At 34.7% G+C, this 8,831-nt stretch overlaps 1 long non-coding RNA gene across 1 annotated transcript; it reads left to right on the forward strand.

The window, feature by feature from the left end:
- The first annotated feature begins 950 nt into the window (after nucleotides 1–950).
- Nucleotides 951–3,602, forward strand: LOC122023078. The gene is made up of 3 exons (XR_006123087.1): nucleotides 951–1,705; nucleotides 1,900–1,979; nucleotides 3,215–3,602. It is a non-coding gene; the product is annotated as an uncharacterized LOC122023078 (long non-coding RNA).
- Nucleotides 3,603–8,831: the final 5,229 nt, after the last annotated feature.

Here is an 8,831-nt window from a genome sequence, read left to right on the forward strand (position 1 = left end):
ATTCTCCCAAGAGTTACTTGCCACTACGATTTTACCATAGTGACTTTTACTTTAACATTTCTCTGCATCAGCCTTGTACTCTTTGAACTAATCAAAGTACTTAGTCTTGCGGTACATTAAGTAAATTTATTTGTATCTTGAATAGTTGTCTATAAAATAGACGAAATATTCAATACTACCTCTTGTCTGGATAGTCATAGGATCACACAAATCAGAATGAACCAATTTCAACATATCTTTGACTCCATACCCCTTAGACTTAAAAGCTTCTTGGTTATTTTTCCTTCCAAGTAAGACTCGCAGGTTGGAAAGATTTCCACTACTAATGAACCCAAAAGTTCATCAGCTACCAATGAATCCTTCTCAAGTTAATATAACCTAGCTTTAGATGCCAAAGATATAATTGGTTCATTTCCGAAGGTTACTTTCTCTTAAAGTTAGAAGATATGTTACTAATTTCCATTTGTTGCATCATGAGAGTTATTGGATTTATAAATTGTCAACCAACGTACCAGAATAGATAACTTCCCTCTTTTTCTTAATAACAACTTTGTTATTAAAAGAGACAGAATATCAAGTTCTTTAAATAGTTTAGAAACTGAAAACTAGTTCTTTCTAAACTTGGTGCGTAAAGACAATTACTCAAAAATCACTACAAGAAAATTGGGATTTTACAACACTTAAAAGACAACGCTTTTTAAAAAACGCGTTGTTTTTTTCTTTTTAACAATGCTTTTAGTGAAAAACGTTGTCTATTTCTTTATTTTCTTACTAATAGACAACGCTTTTTTAAAAACTGTTGTCTATTAGTGATTTTTATGGGTCAAACACAACGCTTTTTAAAAAGCGTTGTTTATTATCAAGCCCTCATCTAAATCTAGGAGAATCTAAACCGTTGGATGCAACTAAGGAGTAGAAAAGACCTAGGTTTCACTTTGGCACCCACCTTTCACCCGAATCTCTCCTACCAACTCACGCATAGTCTTCTCCTCCCTCTCCCCTCTCCGCGAATCTCTCCTTCGAACTCCTCTCCGTCCAACCTCTCTTCCACAAACCCCTCTCCACGAATCTCTCCTCTGAACACCTTCAAACAGTGAGCTTTTTTAGCACCAGTCGTGCCTTGCCTTGAAAGCCTTCACTGCCGCTCGAAGTGAGCAGTAATACGATGTCGATCTCAACCTCTACGCGTCTCCACCTTGTCCAGGTGCGGATCGCGGCAGGAGATCGATACCTTGGTTACTGATCTAATGGAGGAAGGATGACTCTCCACGGAGACCTCCAAGGGGGTTCCCTAATGGCCGATTGATGGCGAGGAGGAGAGCTAATCGGCGAGCCGATCAGCGGTGGTGTAGAAGGTCAAGATTGGATTTTACTTCGCCGTGTGGTGAGCGCTGAACGTGGTGTTCAACATCTACAACAAGAAGTTTCTTAACGTCTTCCCCTAGCCTTGGCTGACCTCCACACTCCCCCTTGCTGCCGGCTAGCTCCCTCATGTTTTAGGTCAAGTTTGATTTAACCTCTTCAAAGAACATGTTGAAATGACAAAAAAGATTTGTGGCAATGCAAATGTCCGTTACGCATGGCTTGCTTCCTCCAAGGATGCGGTGGATGAGATGATGTCTCATGGGGTTCTGAAGCAACCTGTGCAGAAATGACTTTATGGAAATGGACTTCATCTTGCCCTTACAAATTGCTCTGATATCTGGTAATGCTTCAAATACGACTACATTCTTCATGTTTTTTTATCTTGAGGATTAACACTAATTTCTCTTTGTAAAAGCTGCCAACCATTTCTTAGTGTATCACCAAGTGCTTCCTCTATTTAGATTTTTTCTTTAATAATAGCCCATTGTGAACAATAGCTCACAAAATCAATTTCTTCGAATGCTTGTTCCTCAGCATTGCGTAAGCTTTGTGAAGATGCTTCGGCAGTTATGCAGGATCTATAAAATCTTGAAGTTTTGATCTGGATAGGCGAGGTAACAAAATACTATAGATGTAGTTGTAATACATGCAATTTAAGGTGCAACAAGAAACTGCATGATCTATAGCTTGAAATTTTTGTCTGATGCTGATATCCATCTACAGCCAAAAATGTATTCATGCCACCATACAGTGTTTTGATAATAAGCAATGAGGATTACCATCCTTGTTCAGAAATGATTGTAAGTTGTAACTGAATTAACATCCGCTATTGCTAGTTCAGGCCATGTTGCCAAGAAACTTCCAATGTATCTCTAGTATTCACTGTTTTACAGTATGTAGTCTGTTTGAATAGTTTTTTCCACCATTAAGTTTAAGTTCTTTATCAGTATTTGATTGTAGATGTTGAATGGCCATCTTGTTCTCTGCTGTGAAAGATTTATTGTTGTTAATTTTATAGCAGTACCATATACTTGGGTTCTGCATGATCTGAATGTATCTATGTTATATTCCTTTCACATGAAAATTGGCTACAGTGGCAATGTAAGAATGTGCTATACAGACAGATCCTGTTTTTTTTCCCCTCCTCTAAATGAGTATGAAATGATGAGATGCTATGCTTTTACTGCAATTTCCTATTAGTTTTAAATCCTTTAAGACACAAAAGCTACACTTTTACTGATCTTCACATAGATTAGAATATTTCAATGAATCAAAATCGAACTTGATAGCAGGAAACAATTTATTTTGTCAATCCCCAGAACTTGATAGTAGGAAACAATTTATTTTGTCAATTGTGGCATTATAACTTGATAAAGTTTGTTGGTATCTTCTAGATAGATAGAACCAATTACCCAAAAAGTGAAATTGTGGTTTTCTGTCTTCTAATCCTGTTGTTATAGGGAAACTGCATGAAAAAATAGATTTCACCGATTACCCAAAAAGTACTATCTTCTAGATAGATAGAACCATTGAAAAATTGTAGGCCTGTAAAAATGCTGAAATATCACTTTCATAGTTGTACATGTATTGATGAAACCATCCTCCTAAAGCCTTTATGAATATTTCAGAAGGGGGAGACCATCTGTCTTGTAAGCTATATGATCATCCAATGCTTATAAGTCCAAGATTATAAGGCATGTAAACAATCAAGAGCGTTTATCTAAAATATTGGAAGATGTTTAGAAGCTTTCTATTTTTTAAATTTTTATGTATTTGGGCAATCTTGGTGTTTTCTTCAGAAATTGATATTGATTGGTTATTTTTTTGTGTAACTTCTTTTCATATCTAGGACTTGGAGAAATGGAATCTTTCATATGAAGAGGAAGAGGAAATTGTTTGTGCAATAACTCTTACACTCAATACAATTGTTAACAAGGAGCTGAAGAAGAGTTCACTGTCTAGATTACTTTCTTCTAGATACAAAGCCATTGAGAAACTTGTATGTTATTTAGCTTGCATTTTTAAATTGTAAAGAAAGTGAATCTCATGCTTTCTAGAATTCTAGTTCATTCGACAGCATTTTTAAATTACATGTACCTCTCAATGATTATGTAGGATGTTTAGTAGAAGATCGATGTTGAGGAATTGTTATACATGATCACATGGATAATTACACACTTTATGATATCTATATTATATATAATATTGTCAATATTGGTTACATTGCTGTGACATCCATCGTTTATATATTGTTTATACTTTACAGACGCTGCACAGGAAATTTTGTTTTTGTTTTTGTTTTTGTTTTTGTTTTTGTTGATCCAAATTCAACATTTGTAAAAGGAGGGTTTTAACCCATTAATTTTATTATCTTGTCAACCTAACTTTTTGACAAATAAAATTAATAGTTGGTATCATTTGGTCACACAAATAATAGCAGTGACTCCGATGGGGAGAATACTATTAGATGTGTCTAAGTGTATACCATTACTTGACACTAAGTCCATTAATAAGATTATGCCCTTTCCGTTGGGGAAGATGACATGCTCTTAATTAACTTCCTATAGTCATCCAAAAATGGAAGTCTGTTCTAGTGATCCACAAACAAACTCATCCGTTATGGAGGAAGTCACTCAGAGCCAACGCGCAAGCTTGTTTGCATCACTTATAAACCAGTAATGGAGACCATGAGATTTACTTAAAAATCCCTTTCCCACTTAGTTATTTATAAATGAGGAATTTTAACAATACTAGCCTACTAAATATGTAAACTAACATACACACACAGCACAATATAAAAGCAATAAATAGAAAATCTAATTTTCAACTATTATGGCTTTTATCTCTTGTTGTCCTCCGTGTGTTGTCATCCCAAGCTGCTGCCATATTTGGCCACTGCCACCGGGTCTAGCTGTCGTATCCATCTTGCTCCTAGTTCCGCTGCGCCTCTGGTCCTTAGAAGGTTCCACGCTTTGCAAGATTCGATCCGCGACATAAATAGAATTTTATATTTTGATCCTATATTCCTCGAAGGAATGTACATGTAAACTAGATCGAACATAAAATAAAATTTACATCCATCGATCCTATATTCCATAAAAGAAATGTACATGTAACTAGATCAAAAATAAAATCCTAATAAAACTAAATACAACTCCTGCTGTATTTTATAATACAATCATGCACACACAATAAAATGCCCTTGACATGTCCAAGGGTCCAATCACACACATAATAACTATAAGTCATAATAGTTGGATCCTGCATCCACAAAGTTAGCACATCCTACTATTATCCTGCCTAAATTATGTATGACATGTGCATAATTAAACTAATACCAAATACACAGAGGCAAAACCCTAGCTCTGATACCAATTGTTGGTTGCTACTCGGAAAACCTAGAGGTTCCACTGTACAAAAATTTTGTACAAAAGTCTGAACCTTTTCCTAGCTACCATGTGTTCTTTTAAATTAAATTTTGGATCGCCTGCGGAACTTAACACGTTTGATCCAAAACTTAATCTATTCGTTCTTTTAGGTTTTGACTTGGGTCTCCTGCGGAACTTAACACGTTCAACCCAAATCACCTTAAGTTATTAATTCCATTAAATATTAATTTCATTAAATATTAATTTCCATAATTGGTTCCCAGTATTGACGTGGCGAGGCACATGACCTTCTTGGATATGGGAGCAACCACCACCGACTAGACAAAACCTTTTATGGAAAGCTAATATTTAATTTCCTAAAATAACTTAAGGTTAACCGAAAAGAACAATCAAATCACAAGGGAAAAAAAATAAAAGAACACAATATCGAAAAACATATTCGAAATACTAGAATCGCATGCCTCTTGTATTTGGTATTATTTCCAAAAATAACTAGTATGATGCGGAAAGAAAAATTATTAGTTATACCTTTTAGAAAGACCTCTTGATCTTCTACCGTATTCCTCTTCTAACCTCGGACGTTGTGTGGGCAACGATCTTTCGAGATAAGAAACCACCAAAGCATCTTCTTTTCCTTTCTTCAAATTTCGGCCAAGCACAAAGCTTCCAAAAGATGAAGATCTTTTCCACCAACCAAGCTCCAAGGGATGTAAGCTTTCTCTCCTTCTTCCTCAAGCTAGATCTGACCACCAATTAAAACTCCATGAGCATGAAGAGGTTCGGCCACAAAGAGAAGAAGAAGAGAAGAAGAAAGGGCCGGCCACACCACCAAGGAAAAGAGGGAGAAAAATAGAATTGAGTCCTTAGCCTTGAAGCCTCCTCTACCCCCTCTTTTATAATCCTTGGTCTTGGCAAATAAGGAAAATTTAATAAAAACTTTCTTAATTCTTTTGCCATTGAAAAGGACAATTTATTTAATTAAAAATAATTTTTCTTTTTAATTTTGCAATGGCCGGCCACACCAAGAAATCTCCAAGCAAATAAAATTTTAAACACCAATTAAAACTTCCTTATTTGCTTCCGGAAATTTAAAAAAATTTCTCAATAATTTTTATCCCTTCATGATTGGTTTATAAAAAGGAAATTTAATAAATTAAAATCTTTCTTTTAAACATGTGGATAAAAAGAAAGTTATCTCTATAAATTAAAATCTCTTTTAATCTACAAATAAGGAAAGATATCAAATCTTTTCTTAATCTTTTGTAGAAACTTATAAAAGAGAATATTTAATTTTAAACTCTCTTTTAAATCATGAACATGATTAAAAAGGAAAGTTTTCTTAAAATTTAAAATCCTCCTTTAATCAACAAATAAGGAAAGATTTCAAATTTTAAACTCTCTTTTAAACATGTAGATGATTTACAAATAAGGAAAGTTTTTACCAAAAATTAAAACCATCCTTTTAAACTACAAATAAGGAAAGAGATTGATCTCTTCTCTTAATCTTTTGTAGAAAGCTATAAAAGGAAATTTTTAATTTTTAAACTCTCTTTTAAAATCCTGATATCCACATAAGAAATAATTTTAATAAAAATCCTCTTTAATATTCTAGTGGTCGGCCACCTAAGCTTGGGACCCAAGCTTTGGCCGGCCACCTACATGGCTCATCCACTTGGTCTTGGCCGGCCCTAGCTTGGGTTCCAAGCTAGCTTGGCCGACCCCATTGGATGGGTAAGAAGGTGGGTATGCGGTCGGTATAAATCTCTATATACTAGAGGCTACGATAGGGACCGAGAGGAGGAATTGGTTTTGGTCTCCCGATAAAATTAAGCATCCTGTGCTCGCCCTGAACACATAACTTAATTTTATCAATAATAATTGATTCCACTAGAGAACTATTATTGATCTACCGCACCAATCCCAAATTACATTTTGGGCTCCTTCTTATTACGAGTGTGTTAGTCTCCCTGTGTTTAAGATAACAATGTCCACTAATTAAGTAAGTTACCGACAACTCACTTAATTAATATCTAGTCCAAGAGTAGTACCACTCAACTTCATTGTCATGCCGGACTAAGTCCACCTGCAGGGTTTAACATGACAACCTTATGAGCTCCTCTTGGGGACATTCTCAACCTAGATTACTAGGACACAGTTTCCTTCTATAATCAACAACACACACTATAAGTGATATCATTTCCCAACTTATCGGGCTTATTGATTTATCGAACTAAATCTCACCCATTGATAAATTAAAGAAATAAATATCAAATATATGTGCTTGTTATTATATTAGGATTAAGAGCACACACTTCCATAATAACTGAGGTATTTGTTCCTTCATAAAGTCAGTATAAAAGGAACGACCTCAAATGGTCCTACTCAATACACTCTAAGTGTACTAGTGTAATTATATAGTTAAGATAAACTAATACCTAATTACACTACGACCTTCCAATGGTTTGTTCCTTTCCATCTTGATCGTGAACTACTGTTTATAATTTATAAGGTACTGATAACATGATCTTCTGTGTGTGACACCATACACCATGTTATCTACAATATAAATTAATTGAACAACTACATTTATCACAAATGTAGACATTTGACCAATGTGATTCTTATTTATAGATAAATGTTTTATACCAAAAGCTAGGTTTTTAGTATACATTCTAACAATTCTAAGCATTATTCGTTCTGTCATCATGCCTGGTCATGTAGATGCTTCATGGAAATCTAATCTGTATATGTTGGAGTAGTTTCAACAGTTCCTTGCTTCACAACCCTCTGCCATGTCAGCTTCCTCTCGTATATGTTTATCATTATTTAGTATTTTATGTATATCTTCATTCTTATGGGATTTGGACTCTGGTGCCGCCATCATATGCCATCTAATTATCATCTTTTGTTTCTTTTTATCCCCGTTCATCTATATATATTGTGACGGTTGATGGTACTACTATGTCATTAGTAGGTATTGGTTCAATTGTTACATTTTGTTTATCTCTTATTGATGTTTATTATATTTTGACTCTTACTTTAAATCTTGTTTCTGTTAGTCAATTATGTGAGTCTAGATACCTAGTCTCTTTTTTTCATCCAATTGTTATGTTCAGGAACCACAATCTCAGAGGTTGATTGGGATAGGTCGTAGGCAAAGAAGACTCTATGTTTTAGATCAACTCAAAGTACCATAAATTGTAGCTTCAAGTGTGGATTTATCATCTTTTCATGTGAATCATTCATCTTCTGATTTTTATTTGTGACACTCTTGTTTAGATAATATTTCAGCATCTCGTTTGCATTTTTTAGCTTCTACAAGAGTATCAGGATCTTTAAAAAGTTCTGATATTTCTGATTATACTAGTTGTAAACTGGCTAAATTTTCTGTCTTACCATTTTCTGAAAGTCTTTCTTTTTCTTCTGCTTCATTTGATCTTATTCATTCTGATGTGTGGGGATCCTCTCCTATTTCTACAAAAGGGGGAGGGGTTAAGGTATTATGTTTCGTTTATTGATGATTACACTCGTTATACTTGGGTTTATCTTATAAAACACATGTATGATTATCTTACCATTTTCAACAACTTCAGAGCTCTTGTGAAAACTCAACATTCTAGTGTCATAAAGTATTTTCGTTGTGATTTATGGGGTGAATGTACTTCGAATCATTTTTTACAATTACTTGCTTCTGATTGTACTATTCATCAAACCTTTTGTACAGATACTCCTGAATAGAATGGTGTGGTTGAACGAAAACATAAGCATCTTGTTAAAACAACCTGTTCATTTTTATTGTCTCCCAGTGTTCCTAGTACCTTTTGGGGGTAAGCAATCCTTACCGCTTCTTATGTGATTAATAGAATTCCAACCTCACACAATTTAGGTTTGTCACGTTTTGAAAAAATTATATGGCCATGCTCCTCTCCATTTATCTTTACGTGTTTTTGGTTGTATTTGCTTTGTCCTTTATCCACATGTCGAGCGTAATAAATTAGTCTCTCGGTATGCTCTTTATGTCTTTTTGGATTATGATGTTACTCAAAAAGGATATCGTTGCTTTGATCCCGTTAGTCA

Source organism: Zingiber officinale, chromosome 1A (assembly GCF_018446385.1).
Source record: "Zingiber officinale cultivar Zhangliang chromosome 1A, Zo_v1.1, whole genome shotgun sequence".
In the NCBI taxonomy this organism is placed as follows: domain Eukaryota; kingdom Viridiplantae; phylum Streptophyta; class Magnoliopsida; order Zingiberales; family Zingiberaceae; genus Zingiber; species Zingiber officinale.